This window comes from Heterocephalus glaber, unplaced genomic scaffold, assembly GCF_053883595.1.
Source record: "Heterocephalus glaber isolate CG9 unplaced genomic scaffold, H.glaber_assembly_v1.0 deba00001465, whole genome shotgun sequence".
Lineage (NCBI taxonomy): Eukaryota > Metazoa > Chordata > Mammalia > Rodentia > Bathyergidae > Heterocephalus > Heterocephalus glaber.
Window position 1 is genome coordinate 9,549,487 of NW_028258312.1, and position 17,416 is coordinate 9,566,902.

General features: G+C 33.7%; 1 pseudogene; it reads left to right on the forward strand.

Annotated features, from left to right (window-relative positions):
• The first annotated feature begins 1,232 nt into the window (after window positions 1-1,232).
• On the forward strand, window positions 1,233-1,738 carry LOC106009160 (large ribosomal subunit protein uL23 pseudogene; annotated as a pseudogene).
• The last annotated feature ends 15,678 nt before the right edge of the window (window positions 1,739-17,416 follow it).

Here is a 17,416-nt window from a genome sequence, read left to right on the forward strand (position 1 = left end):
GTGAAGAAAATAATTTGGTGTAATTCTATGCTTTGTACATATATTGCACTAGACCTGTCACTAAAGAATTATCTGCTTCTTGGTAATAATTATTCCTAATAGTCCATATTTCAAAATAATGGGAAAACAGTGATGAAAAATAACGTCATTGTCTTACCCCTTTTGAAAAATAGCACGGCTGGTATAAAGAAATGAAGTTAAAAGCAAAGGAAAGTATTATTTTCTTTTTGGACTAAGACACCATCCTATGACTTGCACAGGCACTTTAAGATTTCACTTCTGTTGGTCTGTATGAATAATTTAATGCTTGAAAAGGTCTTCTTTTAGATGGAGAATGTTACATTACGCAAACTATTCCTTTTAAGAAATTCATCAATGATGTATAAGATTTAGAAGGGGTGGGGGAAAGGAAAGAAGGAAAAGAAAAAATACAAGAAAAGAAGGAAAAAACTGAAACAGGTTTTGTAAATAAGGAGGAGTGGAGGAGTGAAAGGTAGGGAATGGGAAAAAGCAAAACTAAGATATATCATGTAGAGGTACAAATTCTCAATGATGAATGTGATCATAATGTATACCTAAAATGTACCAATAAAGTTAATTAAAAAATTTCAATCACTATTTAAAATAAATCCATTTATCTGGTAACTATGTTAGATACTCAATAGAAACAGCCACTTTTCAAATTATTTTTCTATACCAGTATTTATTATTTAATCTTTTGTAAACCTTTAAACCTACAAATAATGAACTGTTATAAATGATATATTCAGAGACTACTCAGTTTCAGTGGTAAAATTGAAGTAACAATCTCTCATTTAAAAAAACTCTTCTCCCGATTTTATCCAGTTTAACTTTATTAAAAGGTTAACCTGTGAATTTCCAAATTCATGTTCTTTGGAGAATAAAAATAAATCAACTAAATGAAATTTCAGACTATTCCCTTTGTTGTTGAGATCAACTCTGGTAATAATAAGAGAATACGTTTTGGGGTAAGACTTAATGAGCTTGAAATTAACCTTGACCATTTAAAATCTCTTTTTTAAATCTTGAAATAATTTTACACTTAATAGAAAACTTTCACAAGTACTACCGAGTGGACCCATTTTCACTTTATCATCTTTCTATTATGTTAAGATGTTGCAAAACCATCGTAAAATTATTTAAACTAAGAAATTAACATTTATGAAATTCTGTTATTGATATTTTTGAAAACAAAGACTTCACTGACCAAGATGGCGCCAAAGACAAAGAAGGAAGCTCCTGCCCCTCCCAAAGCTGAAGCCAAAGCAAAAGCTTTGAAAGCCAAGAAAGCAGTGCTGAAAAGCATCCACAGCCACAAAAAGAAGAAAATCCGCACGTCACCCACCTTCCGCCGTCCCAAGAGACTGCGGCTCCAGCGGCAGCCGAAATACCCTCGGAAAAGCGCCCCCAGGAGAAACAAGCTTGACCACTATGCCATCATCAAGTTCCCCGGACCACAGAGTCAGCCATGAAGAAGGTAGAGTACAACAACACACTCGTATTCATTGTGGATGTCAAGGGCAACAAGCACCAGATCAAACAAGCTGTGAAGAAGCTCTATGACATTGCTGTGGCCAAGGTCAATACCCTAATCAGGCCTGATGGAGAGAAGAAGGCGTATGTTCCACTGGCTCCTGATTATGATGCTTTGGATGTTGCCAACAAAATTGGGATCATCTAAACTGAGTCCAGCTGGCTAATTCTAAATACACATCATTTTCACCATAGGGAAAAAAAAAAAAAAAAAGAGTTCACGGACATTTCTATAGACAGAACCTTAATGGATTTTTTTGTTGCTATGGGATCCCGTGAATGCACGTTGAGTATAATTGTCCTGCATCCTCCAATCCATGAGCTTTTCAGTCTTTCCTTCTCTTAAATGGCTTTGACACTTTTAATGTGTACTTATTAGTTCTTTGTAGAATGTACTTTAACTTAGATTTGTATAATATTTTCTCATGTTTGATTAAATATATGTATTCTTTAGCCAAGAGTGTCATATAAGTGATGTGGCTCATTATTGCCTCATGCACACAGGTGCAGGGTTATACATATTTCTTATTACTGGGAATGTCAAGTGTCATTGATTGGATAATATGGTATTGCTAGAAATTCCAGTGTAGAGACTATTTTTCCTTTTATCATTAATAAATATCTTGATGTTTTTTATTTTGCAGTACCTGGGATTGAACTCAGGACCTTGCACTTGCGAGCCAGCTGAATATATTGATATTTTGAGACCATGAAAATATCCTATTTTATTCTTACCTGTTATAACATTATTGAATAAGATTTGACTGCAAGGAATGTGACCACAGCGTTTTAATAATTATTCTCTATTTTCTTTTTGTCTTCCACATTTACTAATAAGAATCTTTTACGAGGAAAAGCCATTTTTTCCATTTATTTATTTAGAGTTTATATTGATATAGATTTATATTTTATCTGATGTTATTATTGCTTGTAGTGTTATTTTTTGACAACATTTTACAGCTTTGGTCATTGGAAACCCTATCGTTTGGCTCCTGTGCTCTTTTGACATGCTCCTCTGCTTTTACTAGCACATTTTTCCACTGAGGAGAACTTAAAAATATATGCATGGGACAGGGATTTAGCTCAGTGGTCCCAGCACCACCCTTGCAAGCAGAAGAAACCAAGTTCAATCCCTGGTACCAATATATATATATATACCTATATATATATACCTATATATATACCTATATATATACCTATATATATAGGTATATATACATATATATACGTGTATATATATACATATATACCTATATATACACATATATATACCTATATATATACATATATATACATATATATACCTATATATACACCTATATATAGGTATACATATGTATATGTATACATATATAGGTATATATAATGTGTGTGTTACCTAACTCATGTGTTTACAGATATTTTTACTTACTTCTGAATGTATCTATTTTTTAAAACACCAAATTCACATAGATACCTTCGTTAAATGCAATAGTATCGGATTAAGTCCTGACTTCTGTCTTTCCTTGTCATTCTTTAAAAACGAGAAATAAGACTCTCAAGATAATATGCTCACTTGTTTGTTCCAGCCTAGTGGGTACTTCATAGAATGTTAGAATTTTAATCTGTAGCCCAGTGAAAAACATTTTTAAAAACTCTTGCACCAATTTTAACTTTGTCAGGTGAGTACAGGCAATTTTGATCATGTCTTAAAATAATCACCAGCTATTCACCCAGTGTTCAGGAAAGTAAATGGTGTTTTGCTTGACCTAACTTTTTGACTTTTTAAAATATTGTACTCTATTTTGAGGTCAAGAGTTTAATGTAAATTTAATTGTGTTCTTATATATTACATATTTTGATATAAGTGCAATCTCTTGCCATATATTTTACAATAGAGACAAAAAAAAGTATGTCATCATATGATTCTTCTGTGCATGCCAATTTAGCTACTATGCCAGAGCAGAAATGTCTTTGAAGAATCTTAGTGAACAGCCATGCTCACTCTATGGAAGAGTCAAGAGAAATGAACATACCTTTAGGACCTCCAGCAGAATGCTGTATAGCAGTACAAATCATTGCCATTAATATAATTGGATGATTATAGCATATTAAATAATTTTAGTGAATTAACTTTACATTATTAGGACTAACTCAGAAAATGTGTTAATAATTTATTATATTTTTACAGGATAAATGAAAACGGGAGAAAATACAGCATTGAATTAAAAATGCAGTGTCCATATATATTTAAGTATTATATTCTAATATTCAGATATATATTGACATATTTTATAGATTTTTTTGTTCATTGTTTTCAGGAAAGGTGAATGTTACATTAGTTTTCAAAAATAATATTTACTAGTATTTTTCTAGGCAAAATACACATTAATGCAAATTCCTCATTTGGATGTTGCCTTTCTTATTAGATTACTTGTACTCTGTAATAATAAACTGGTATGAAAATCAGGTTTTCAAACCTGTTTGTATTTGAAGAAAACTGAGCTTATACACAAAAGAGTGTGAAACAGGTATATTGAGAGAGAGGTACAGCTTCTCAAATACCTGTAAAATGAGATGGAAAAGATTAGTGACCAAATGTAGAGAAAATTACTATCATTCTTTTCTGATAATGGTTTGCTTTACTGTTTTTGCACTTCAATGTCTTTTAGGCACAATTGTCAGTTCTCTTTTAAGCCTGGTGAGAAAAAAAGAGGATGAATAACAGATCACTTAACTCTGAAAAAAAAGTGATCCCAAATGTCTCATATACTGAAAAGAAAATTTAAAAACATTCAACCCCCTAATTTTAGATCCAATCTATCAGGTGCAACAAAATAATTAATTCATATAAAATGTAATAATAACTTAGTGAACTTCTTTATGTAAAATCCTTAGGGAAAATATTATTCAAATTTAAATACCATATTGTTTCTCTGCTGTGAGGAATCAAGAGTGTAAAGGACCAAAATGTATAATAGATATTGTGAAATAGAAAGAAAATGTTCAAATGGAAAGGGGAGCTTGGGAGAGGAGGGGGAAAGGAAAGAATGGAAAAGAAAAGAAGAGGTAAGAAAGGAAAAACAAAGACAAAGCTTTTGTAAATAAGGAGGGGAAGATGGGTTGAAGGGAAGGAGGGGGAATGAAAAAAAAAGAAGAATCAAGATATATCGTGTGTAGGTACAAATTCCCTATAATGAAAGTGATCATTATCTGTATCTAAAATGTACCAATAAAATTAATTAAAAATAAAAGAGCAGAATAAAAGAAAAAATATATTTCATGACATAAACTTGTATTAATATTTATAATTTCCAATTTAAATAATCCAAAATCTTTATCTAAATATCTGCCTAATTCTCAAAGATAGAATATAAAACTTAATCTCAACATTATTCATCCTAATTTATTTTAAAATATTTATTGAATATTGACACTATGACAGGCATATTGGTGGAAGGGAAAAGAGATTCTTGGAAATTTTCTTCCCTTAAGTGAGGAATCCAGAAACACCCTTCTGAGCCAGTTTTCCACAACCACAGTCTATTAAGAAGCTTGCATGGGTAGAGGAATTGTCTTTGCTGCCTGAGATCAGTTTGACAGTAAATTATGAGTTTAGCACAGGTGAGAGAAGCTATCAGTTTAAACAGTTGATTACAGTTAATTAAGGTAGGCTGAAGACAGACACACACCACCCATCCCCTGAGGGGCCCTGATCTTGTGAAGGTAAAGGATTTGTGACAGACATGCAAATGACCAAAGCCAATAGGGCTCATAGGGAGGCTGACGGAGCTGAAGAAATGTAAGCAATGACAGAGTGGATATGATCATGGGAGGATAATGAGGAAGAAGTAGTAGGTGTATTTTGGCTCAGAAACTGATTAAGACAAAACATTTTTAAGTTGACAATACAAACATCACACTTTCTATTTGTGCCATTGTCATCTTATTAAACATAATATAAAATAATAATTGCTAATACTTATGTAGTACTTACTCTGTGGCAGAATTACAACTCACATTTACAAGCCTATAGGAAATCAATAACATTATTACTCTCTTAAAGGAAGGAGAAAAAGCACACAAAACTATTGAGTAATTTGCAAAGGTCACATAAGTAGTAAATAGTTGAAATATTTAAACCCTGGCAGTTTGCCTCTAATCTTTAATCTTTTCCACTATGACATACTATGTTTCAAATATTTAATCAGAGTACCCTGTTCTTCACTTGTGGAGAGATGGATTTAACTTAATGCTGTTCCCACCATCAGAAGGGCTAAATAGGTGAATTGCATTGTGTTAGATAAGGTAAAGGATTTTTTCAATAGCTACAAGCATTAAAATCCCACAAAAACCTGTCCTTATGAGATAAACCTGAATATATATATATATATATATATATAAATGATAATCTTTCTACCTCCTTTTTCCTTTCTCTTTTCCTTCCTATCTTTCATTTCATTTTTCTTTGTTGTCTTGCATTTGTATATAAGCTTCACTTTTGCATTTAATTATATTTGTGATATTCTGCAAATATTAATGTGAAAAATAAAAAGATGTCAGTGCTCTATTCATTCATTCAACTTGTTGAATTGGATGCCTCTACCAAAGTTTAGTATGTATAAAAGGTTTGAAATTCTGAATAGTTTACCAAGAAATTCTCAAAGCAAGAAATAACAAACAAACACAAAAAAACTGGTCTAAAAACTGTTCAGTTTAAAAGGTAAAACTTTATTTGGAAAGTTCTAGGTTGTGCGCATATTGGAGATTCTTCCCACAAAAATTGGTCATAATTTCTATCTTTCTTATTTATTTGAAGATCAGTTCAAATTTCTTTCTCTTTTGATCCATCTGAATTTACTATTACCCCGGTGTGTATGTTTGTGTGTGTATGCGTGTGTGTGTGTGTGTGTGTGTAGCACTTAAAATGGACACATTAAATCTAAAGATTAGCATGTATAACGTGAGTATCCAAATGCCAAGTCAGTTTAGAGTTATGATGTTTGAATTATTGAATTTTGAATTTCTAATTAAGGGATGACACATATTCTCTGCTTAGGTCACTCATTTTTATTTGCAGTCAAGCTCTTTCCTAAGTCTTTGTCAATATTTTTTTAAGTAAGGATCAAGAAAGTTCCATAGAATGAATAATAACACAATTTTATATAAAATTCACTTTTAAAGTCATCTCTGTGTTTGTCATAGACCATATATTCCTATAATCTTTCCCACCTGATTGATTCTCCCCTCATAGGTTCAGTAAAGACGTGGGGAAAAAGACCTTCTCACAGGGTCGAGAGACATTTGATCCACTCCAGCTATGCTCTGCCTCACCTCATGATTTAAAAAATCAATGGCGTATCAGCTTAGTAGTCACTGATCCATGAGGTAATTGCACCTTCTAATATCTTCAGCATAAAGCTTCTGAACTTGGTAAAGCCAATGACCACAGGGTAAAAAACATTTTTTTTTCCTATTCTGTGACTAAATGGAGAAATAATCATCTCTGTATTTCTGATGGAAAATTATTTGCCTTGGAGGTGAAAAAACACTATTAAACACACTTCTGTCCTATTATTATTCTCAAAAGGTGGCTTTACTATGCTATAGATTATAGTTACCTACAAAACTTGTATGTAGGTTTCTAACCTAGTTAATTAAAAAGCACTCTACATTTCAGCATGGAGAACTAGGAACCTCATTTTGTTGTTAAATATGGTGGGAAATTATCCCCACTGCTTTTGTTATGCTGCTTTGAGACATTTTAACTAACTAGATAAGAATTCCTCTTCAGGAAGTAGATGTAGCTTAAGTAAATACTAAACAAATTGAGTATTAACTCACAAGGAGAAAGATTGATGATCTGACAAAACATTAATTAAAAGCAGGAACATTGCCAAGATTTTCTTGTATAATTCAATTCCACATAATTCAAAGGCAAAATTAATTTACTGTTTCTTATTTGACAACAAAGAAAGGGCCTTGTATTGATTATTTTTTTAAATGTGTGCACACATGACATGTTAAAGCTCTATAATCAGAAACACAGTTGTTTAACCTCTGAGGTTTGCATTTAAATTCCAGAACTCCACAGAGACAGGAGAACGTTTCTTTGAAATGAAATGAGTTTGCACTTACTCCTGCAGTTTGGTAGACATACCCAGACATCAAATACCAACTTCTGTATTAATTAAAGGAAATAATTCTAAAGCACTTGGCAGTTTTTACTTTGAGCACTTGCCAGTTTGTATAGACCAACATATGCAGAATATTTTATATAGAAGTGATTTATTATAAAATTTACAAGCGATGGCTAAAACTATTTTTTTCATTTACTTGCTGAAATATCCGTATCTTTAAAAAGTAGATATATATTTTATGTGGAGTAATTATCATTTTAATTCTGAAAAGCTTCTTTAAATTTCTTTTTTATCATGTTCATTTCAAAAATATCATTTTCAAATAATGTCATTTTCTATTCAAGTAACAATGGCTTAAAAATATTTAATTATAAAAATTTTTTTTAAATATTTAATTGTTTTTGACATGGCAGAGCAAGTGAATTTTTATTTCAAATGTATAATTATATTTCTAGTCTTAAATCTATGCCAGAATGAATACTTGTTAGACTTCTGAATATAAACAGATCTGTTTGCAACTGATACCTGATTCTTTTGACAATAATTTATTTTGATATATTATCTAGATGGCTTTGTCATAGCTTAAAAAAAGGAACCATTAAGGCAAACATTTGAACCTTAAACTTTCTACTCTGAGGATATTGTTTCTAGAAAGGGAATATTAGAATTGAAAAAAGATTTTGAGAACATAGTTAACTTGGCTTTCCCAGAAACCAAAAGCCTAAATGAGATGTGGTCACATTATTAGGAAGTGCAATTCCGGATAAGCACAGAAAAAACAGGAGTGAAGTAAGGCAGAAGGTATTGTATTGAGTTAGTCCTACTGCTTGGAACCAAATGTACATTGTTCTTTGCCTTTGGGAAACGGTCTTCTGAAAGGCTAAGGAATTACAGTCCAGAGACCAGTCCAGGCTGAAGCAGAAGATGGAAGGAAATAACAGAATTTTCTACCAAGTCCTGGTCCAAGTGGAAATGTTTATTCCTACTGAAAATTAATACCACGAAACTTAGTTTCTCCTCATAGCCATGACTTTTAACTGGGTCCCAAGAAGTCTCAAAACTTTGTGTTCAATGGGACATAACTCAGGGCTCTGTGAAGCCGGTCATGGGAACAATTGTGGCAGCAGAAGTGTGACCAAAGTTCCTGGAAGCAGGAGAGGCCAAGAGAAACTACGGTGGCATAGAAGTATTTGAAAGGAAACATTCTTATTTATTCACATTTAAAGTAAAATTTACACTTGGGTTGATTCTTTAAACTATACATAACTTCAAAAAGAATAACACCAGGGCAGGAAGATAGGCATGGCAAAGCTGACTGGGGGAATAAGTGGGACTGTTAACTACAAGATCCCAGGACATGAGCCAAATCATTCCCAGGGACTTTTTTTTTTTTTGTATTAAATTCTTTCATTGGTACATTGTAGGTATACAACACAATTACATTTCTCATTGGGAACTGTACCTTTATATAATGCATCTTGGTTCTTATTTTTTCCCCATTCCTAGCCCTCCCTTCACCCCCTCCACCCTTCCCTATATACAAAGACTTTATTTCCATTTTTTCCATTTCTCATCACTTTCCTTTCCCTTCTTTCCTTTCCCCTGCCCCTCCCACTACCCCTACCCCTTTTCTTCCTATTTTGCATTATCGATTATTCATTCTAATCAATGGTACATTTTAGGTATACAATATAATGACATTCATCATTGGAAATTTGCACCTTTACATAGTCTCTCTTGGTTCTTATTTTTCACCCTTGCCCAGCCCTCCCTTCAACCCCTCCATTCCTCCCTATTTACAAAGATTTTGATCCTATTTTTCCATTTTCTCATATTAATCTCATTCCCTTCTATCCTTTTCCCTAGCCCTCCCACTTCCTTCCCCTTTGCCCCTTTTCTTCCTATTTCACATTACCTATTATACATTTAGTTCTTATTTACACTTTCAGTTTCTCACACCAGAGAAACTATTTGGTATTTATTCATGTGTGTCCTATATATTTCACTTAATAGTATTCCCTCAGTGTGCATCCACTTAGCTATAAATGTCTCAAAATTCTCATTGTTTATGGCTGAGTAGTACTCCATTTTATAAAAAAACCCACATTTTCTTTATCCAGCCTCCAGCTGATGGGCATTTGGGCTGTTTCCAAGTTTTAACTATTACAAACTGTGTTGCTATGAACAAGGGCACACATATATCACTGTGGTATGATTCTTTTAATTCTTTGGGGGAAATCCCCAGCAGGGGAATAGCTGGGTCAAATGGGACTTCCAGTCCTAGTTCTTTGAGGTATCTCCATACTGATTTCTACAGTGATTGCACCAGTCTACACTCCCACTAGCAGAGGAGCAGGGTCCTTCTTTCCCCACATCCCTGCCAGCATTTGTTGTTGTTTGATTTCATGATAGCAGCCATTCTTTCTGGAATGAAGTGGAATCTCAGTGTTGTTTTCATTTGCATCTCTCGAATGAACAGTGATGTTGAACATTTTTGCATGTATTTATTTGCTATTTCTACTTCTTTGTCTGAGAAATGTCTGTTCATTTCAGATGCCCATTTTTGTATTGGGTCTTCAAATTTGGGAGGTCTGATCTTTTTAAATTCTTTATAGATTCGACATAGTAGACTTTGTCTGAGGAAGAGCAGGTGAAGATTTTTTCCCACATTGTGGGTTGTCTCATCACACTGCTGGTGGTTTCTCTTGCTGTGCAGAAGCCTTTTAATAAGAAGAGATCCCACTTGTTGATTGTTTGTGCTAGTTCATGGGCAACTGAGGTTTTGTTCATAAAAACTTTTCCTACACCGATGTCTTCAAGGATTCTACATAACCTCTGTTCCAACTGGTACAGTTTCTATTTTAATATTTAGATCTTTAATCCATTTTCATTTTAGATTAGTGCATGGTGAGAGATAAAGGTCTGGTTTTAATCTTTGGCAAGTTGAAACCCAATTTTTCCAGCACCATTTATTAAAGAAGCTATCTTTCCTCCAGTGAGGGTGTTTGGCTCCTTTATCAAAGATGAGCTGGCTGAGCGTGTCTGGCGTTGTTTCTGCATCTTCTAATCTGTTCCACGGGTCCTCAAGTCAGTGTTTTTGCCAGTACCATGCTGTTTTTATCACAGTAGCTTTGTAGTATAGCTGCAGGTTGGGGATTGTGATATCCCCTGCCATGTCTCTGTTACCTAGAATTGCTTTTGCTATTCTGGGTCTCTTCTTGTTCCAAATGAATTTTTAGATTGTTTTCTCAAGGTCTATGAAGTATCCTGCTGGGATCTCAATTGCAATTGCATTAAATCTATATAGAAGTTTTGGAAGTATGGCCATTTTCACTACATTAATCCTTCCTACCCAGGAGCAGGAGATGTCCTCCAATTTCTGATATCATCTTCAATCTATCTTTTCAGAGTGCCATAGTTTTCAGAGAACAGGTCTTTGATTTCTTTCATTAGAATGATTCCTAGGTATTTCAGTTTTTTGGACGCTATTGTGAAAGGAATTATTTGCCCTATTTCTCTCTCAGTGAGTCTGTCATTGGTGTAGAGGAAAGCTATTGATTTTTGTGTGTTGATCTTGTAAGCAGGTATTGACTGAATTTGGTTTTTAAGTCTAGAAGACTTTTGGTGGAGTTCTTGGGGTCTTCTATATAGAGTATCATGCCATCTGCAAATAATGACAATTTGACTTCTTCATTACCTATCTTTACTCCTTTTATTTCTTTCTCTTGTTCCTGATTTTAGTGTGAAGGATTTCAGTTTTTGACAATTTAGTAGGATATTGGGTGTTGGTTTTTCATAGATGGCTTCTGTCAGTTTGAGGTAGAGACCATCTATTCCAATTTTTTGTAGGGGTTTTATAATAAATACATGTTGGATTTTGTCAAATGCTTTTTCTGCGTCTATGGAGATAATCATATGGTTATTGTCTTTGGCTCTATTGATATAGTGTATTACATTGATTGATTTTCGTATATTGAACCATCCCTGCATCCCTGGGATGAATCCCACTTGATCAGGATGTATGATCTTCTTGATGATCTTCTGCATTCTGTTTGCCGTTATCTTAATAAGGATTTTTGCATCTATGTTCATTAGTGAGATTGGCCTATAGTTCTCTTTTTCAGTTGGGTCTTTCTCTGCCTTGGGGATCAAGGTGATGGTTGCTTCCAGGAATGAATTTGGGAGTATTGCTTCCCTTTCAATTTCATCGAAGAGTTTAAACAGTAGTGGCAGCAGTTCCTCTCTAAATGTCTTGTAGAATTCAGCACTGAAGCCATCAAGGCCCGGGCTTTTCTTAGTTGATAAGTTTTTAATTACATTTTCAATTTCATTAGTTGATATTGGGTTGTTCAGAATTTTTAGGTCTTCTTCGTTCAACTTTGGTAATTCATATGTATCTAGAAATCTGTCTATTTCTTCTGTGTTGTCCATCTTATTGGCGTATAGGTTCTGGAAGTAGGTATTTATGATCCTCTGGATTTCTGCTGGGTCTGTTATAATGTCAACCTTTTCATTCCTAATTGCATGGATCTGAGCTTTTTCTTTCCTTTTTCTGACAAGTTTGGGTAAGGGTTTGTCAATTTTGTTGATTCTTTTGAATAACCAACTCTTGGCTTCATTGATTTTTTGTATCATTCTCTTAGTCTCCATTGCATTGATTTCTCCTCTGATCTTTATAATGTCTTCCCTTGTGTGAGCTTTGGGGTTGTCCTGCTCTTCTTTTTCTAGAAGCTTGAGGTTCAGCATCAGGTTGTTTAATTGGGCTCATTCTGTTTTCCTAATATGTATATTCACTGCTATGAATTTCCCTCGTAAGACTGCTTTCATTTTGTCCCATAGATTGCGATATGTTGTATTGTCATTGTCATTTAATTGAAGGTACTGTCTGATTTCTTCTTTAATTTCCTCTGTGACCCCTTGGTTATTCAGAAGTGTGTTGTTCAATTTCCATGTGTTTATAAAATTTTTCCAGTTTCTTTTGCTATGGATCTCCAATTTCATCGCACTATGGTCTGATAATATACAGGGGATAACTTCAATTCCTTTGCACTTCCTTAAACATGTTCTATGTGTGAGTATGTGGTCTATTTTGGAGAATGACCCATGTGCAGCTGAGAAGAATGTGTATTCTGATTTTGTGGGGTGGAAATCTCTGTAAACATTTGTTAAGTTCATTTGTTCAAGAGTTCGATTGAGTTCTACTCTTTATTTCATTACTTATTTTTTGTCTAATTGATCTATCTCTTTGTGACAGTGGGGTGTTGAGGTCCCCCACTACAATTGTATTAGTACATATATGGCTTTTCAAGTCCGTTAGTATATGTTTTACATAGTTGGGTGCACTAGTGTTTGGTGCATAGATATTTATGATTGTCATCTCTTCCTCTTGGATTCTTCCCTTTGCAAGGATGTAGTGTCCTTCTTTGTCTCTCTTAATCAGTGTTGGTTTGAAACCTACTTCATCGGCCAAGAGGATAGCTACTCCTGTTTTTTTTTTTTCGGGTTCCTATTGCATGGAGTATTGTTTTCCACCCTTTAACTTTCAGTCTAGGAGTTTCCTTTTGAATTAAATGTGTTTCTTGTATGCAGCATATTGTTGGATTTTGCTTCTTGACCCATTCTGCCTGTCTATTTCTTTTGATTGGTGAATTGAGATCATTAACATTGATGGTTATAACTGAAACGTATTGACTTGTCATTGCCATGACTTTTTCTTTTTGTTGGGTTCTCCCCCTTTACATTTAATTTCTTGTCATGCCTGATGGGTTCATTCTGCTTTGCTTCCTGGGGTTGTGATCCTCAATGTCTGTTCCTAGGATATTGTGTAAAATTCTTTGGAGTCCTGGTTTGATATTCACGAAGTTCCTAAGTTGCTCTTTGTCATGAAAGTATCTTATTTCTTCATCAATTTTGAAAGATAGTTTTGCAAGGCACATCAATCTGGGTTGGAGCTTGTTTTCTTGTAGAGCTTGGAATATGTCACTCCAAGCTCTTCTTGCCCTGATGATTTGTGTTGAGAAGTCTACTGTGATTCTGATGGGCTTTCCTTTGTATGTGATTTGTTTCTTTTCTCTGGCTGCTTGTAGAACTTTGTTCTTCTGCTGTATTTCGGGAACCTTAACAATTATATGTCTATGTATAGATTTTTTTTTTTATCAAGCCTATTTGGAGTCCCATATGCCTCACTTATCTGTTTGCCAAGCTCTTTTCCCCTGCTTGGGAAGTTTTCTGCCATTATTTCTGTGAAGAGAGTTTTTTTATGTCATCTCCACTCTCTCCTGTTTCTTCATTGAGCCCAATCAGTCTTATGTTATTCTTCCTTGCATCATCTAGGAACTGCTGGATTGATTTCTCATGTTCCCTTATAATTTTGAAGCAATTTTTCTTTTCCTGGTCACTGATTGCAATCTTATTTTCTATATCTGAAATTCTGTCCTCACATTGGCTCATTCTGCTGTGTAGACTTTCAGTGGAGTTTTTCATGTCCTGGAAATCTATTTGCAACTGTTTTATGGATTCCATTTTTCCTATGTTGAGATTCCATCATGTTCCTGAGCCCCTCTCTAGATTTATTAATCATGTCTTGGACTAGGGGCACAATTTCTCCTGTTATCTGAGAAATTATTTCTGATTTCATTTTTTCCAGATCCCCATTTGTGGCCAGTTCAGTGGGTCCAGGTGGTTGAGTATCAGAGTGTTCCATCTCATTTCTGTTTAGGGTTGCTGTAGGTGACCTGCAAATCTGGTTTTTAGACTTATTTACATGTTTTCTCATTTTGACTGGGGCGGGGGGCTGTTAGTGCCTGCACGGATTACCTCCTCTGAGCTGGGAGAGGTGAGACAGTGGCCAGGAGCAGTGGTAGGGATGGTGACCCAAAAGCCCTTTCCTCTGGGCTGGGATCAGTGGGAGGGATGCTGACTGGGAAGCCCCTTCCTCTGGACCAGGAGCAGTATTCCCAGGGACTTTTACATGGACCTCTCCTGTGTTCCCCTGATGCATGGAAGAAATAAACATAAACTTCCTATTATGAGTGTTATCATTATTTGTGCCTAAAATATACCCACAAATGTTTTATGATTAAAAAAATGTTTTTTCTATCCAAAAAGGTAAAAATAAATAAAATAAAGACACAGGATACCACAGAGATTTCACTATGGTGGCTCTTCACAGTAGTCTGCCCTGTACCCCCCAACATGTATTTTATTTTTATTTTTAGTCTCTTTTGTTTGTCCAAGTTTGCTGTGTGGACCCAGTTACTCCCTTACCCTCTACTTTCACTTTTTCAAATACATTTTTCAAGTAAATTTTGTGTCATTCAATACTTTGTTCCAGAAAAGAAGGAGCAGGACACTAAAAGGCAAGCATCCACTCCCAGACCCAATAACTTTATTTGGTGAGCTATTTCTAGAAGGAGACTAACTGATTACAGCAACAGCTCTCTGTGGCCCAGAATTCTAAATGAACACTTCAGTCAGTTATGTACATTATGCTTTTTTGCCTCTTTCTGGTACTAATACTTATTTCCAGAGTGACAGTAACTATTTACTTTGTAGGGTAGCTTCATACCTGACTGACAAGATATTTCTGGTTGTTTTACATTTTGAGATTGAAATAATACTTGATTAGATAATAAGTTTAATGGTACAGAACATTTAAAATTACTTTGAAATTTCATTTTTCTTTTAATATGAATATTTTCTTTATCGTGTAGGAAAAACACAAATGTGCTTATGCTTTTACATATGCTATGTATAAGGCTTCTAATAAGAAAAAAATAGTTATTTTTAAAACCTCAAATAGAGTTTAGATTTAAAGGTAATTGTCATTTTTTTACAAAACAACTGAGAATAAATTAATGGTAAGTAAAGAGAATATATAATATATGGCAAATACATTTGCTACTTTGATTCCATCTTGTATGACAACTAAATACCTATATAAATTTCACAAATGTCATTGCTTTTAAATTGCGTATCTATAATTCACCTTATTCTTAATATTTATTTCATTTTGACTTCTAGTTCTCATGTTGTTCATCAAAATTCTCGTGATTATAAATATATCGTTTATAAACACATATTTATACAAAAAGTATATTTATACACATATATATATTTAAGTTTGGGAATAAAATATTTAAGTATCCTAATTATATGTCCTTCCTTTTTATCATTTAAACAAAGTTATAAACTATGTATACAGCAGTCAAATATGATTCAAAAACCAATATGAAAATTTCTATTTTAAATCCTTTCACCATTCACAAAATATTTCTTTCTAGCCACATTTTATGAAACCTTGTAGTTGAACAGTTTTTAATTTTTGAAATAAATATTTGTTGAACATTTGGATTTCAACTAAATAATTTCAAAGATGAAGCCATGAATAATAAATCATGCCACTGAGCCAAAAACACTTACTAGGTTCAATAATGTTAGTGCACATAAATTCTAAAATCAAAGAAAGATATTTAAATGTTGAATATGGACAATCACTAATTTAGATAATTTGGAATTATCCAAATAGGCAGATTAGGTGAATCAAAGATGATGAGTGTGTATTATATTTCTGTAAGAAAGCACAACTCAATGCCATTTTAGGTGTTCCTTGATGCTACTAGTTAATTTGTATCTCAGAAAGATGTTAAAGGAAAGATGAGCCATAATTACACTTACTCTTCATTACTGGCAGATCAGTGAGACATAATACACTCATAACTTAAAGGAATAGAAGTTTATTTTGGTTCTGGCTTCAATCCACAGTCAGCTAGCCCCAGGGGAGGATGACATAGCAAAGGAGCAAGGTAGGTAGGAACCACAGGCAAGGGGAATAACTGAGGAAGAAATTAAACTCTTCCATACCATACCCCTGTAACCTACCTCCCCTGGCCAGGGTCCTCTTCCCAGCATCACATTTATCTATAAACTCATCAGTGCACACTGATAAATGTCAGTTTCCAGGATTCCATCACCTTCCAAAGGCTTTAGGGGGGAATCCATAAATCGACCATGACACATGGATTTAAATACCCTACTCACATAAGCAATGTCTATAAAAGTAAGTTTGTTTGAACTCTAGAAGTAATATTAAATCTAATAATATGACTACTTTTAATTTCAAAATATTTTGAGTGCTTTTAGCCTTTTGTTTTTTTCTATTAGGATCTTTCAAAGATCAAGTCATTCATATACCTTTAAATATATGTATCAACACTAAAAATAAGTCTAATAAGGTCATATTCATTAACTGCTTTTGATTCTTATGTAATATAGTCACAATAGATGTATGTTTTATTGTACTTTCCAAACTTGCCTTAAATTGTTTTATTGAATACTTTAAACAGTATTGAACACTGTAAACAGACTAATGCATTATGAAAAAAATAATAAAAATGGCAATTTGCATTATTTGTAGAACTAAAGATTTTAAACTAGGCTTTTCAAAAGGAGAAATGATTAAAAGAAAACATTTATTTTGCTTTCCTTTTCAATTTTGTAAAGTTTTATTTTAAAGCAAATATTTTATATTGCTTTTGTGTAAATATAAAAGAAAAAATAAGTAGGCAAGTTCATGATAAAGTGTTAGGAAGTTACCAGATGTTTCATTTTCAATGAGCTAAAATAATTAGCAAGAATCATCGATATCACTCAAATGAATCATACTATTGATTTTATTAGGAAGCATAGTTAAAAACTAGAGGAAAAGGGAAACTTTAGTTTGGGTAGTGTCTGACAATTAGCAA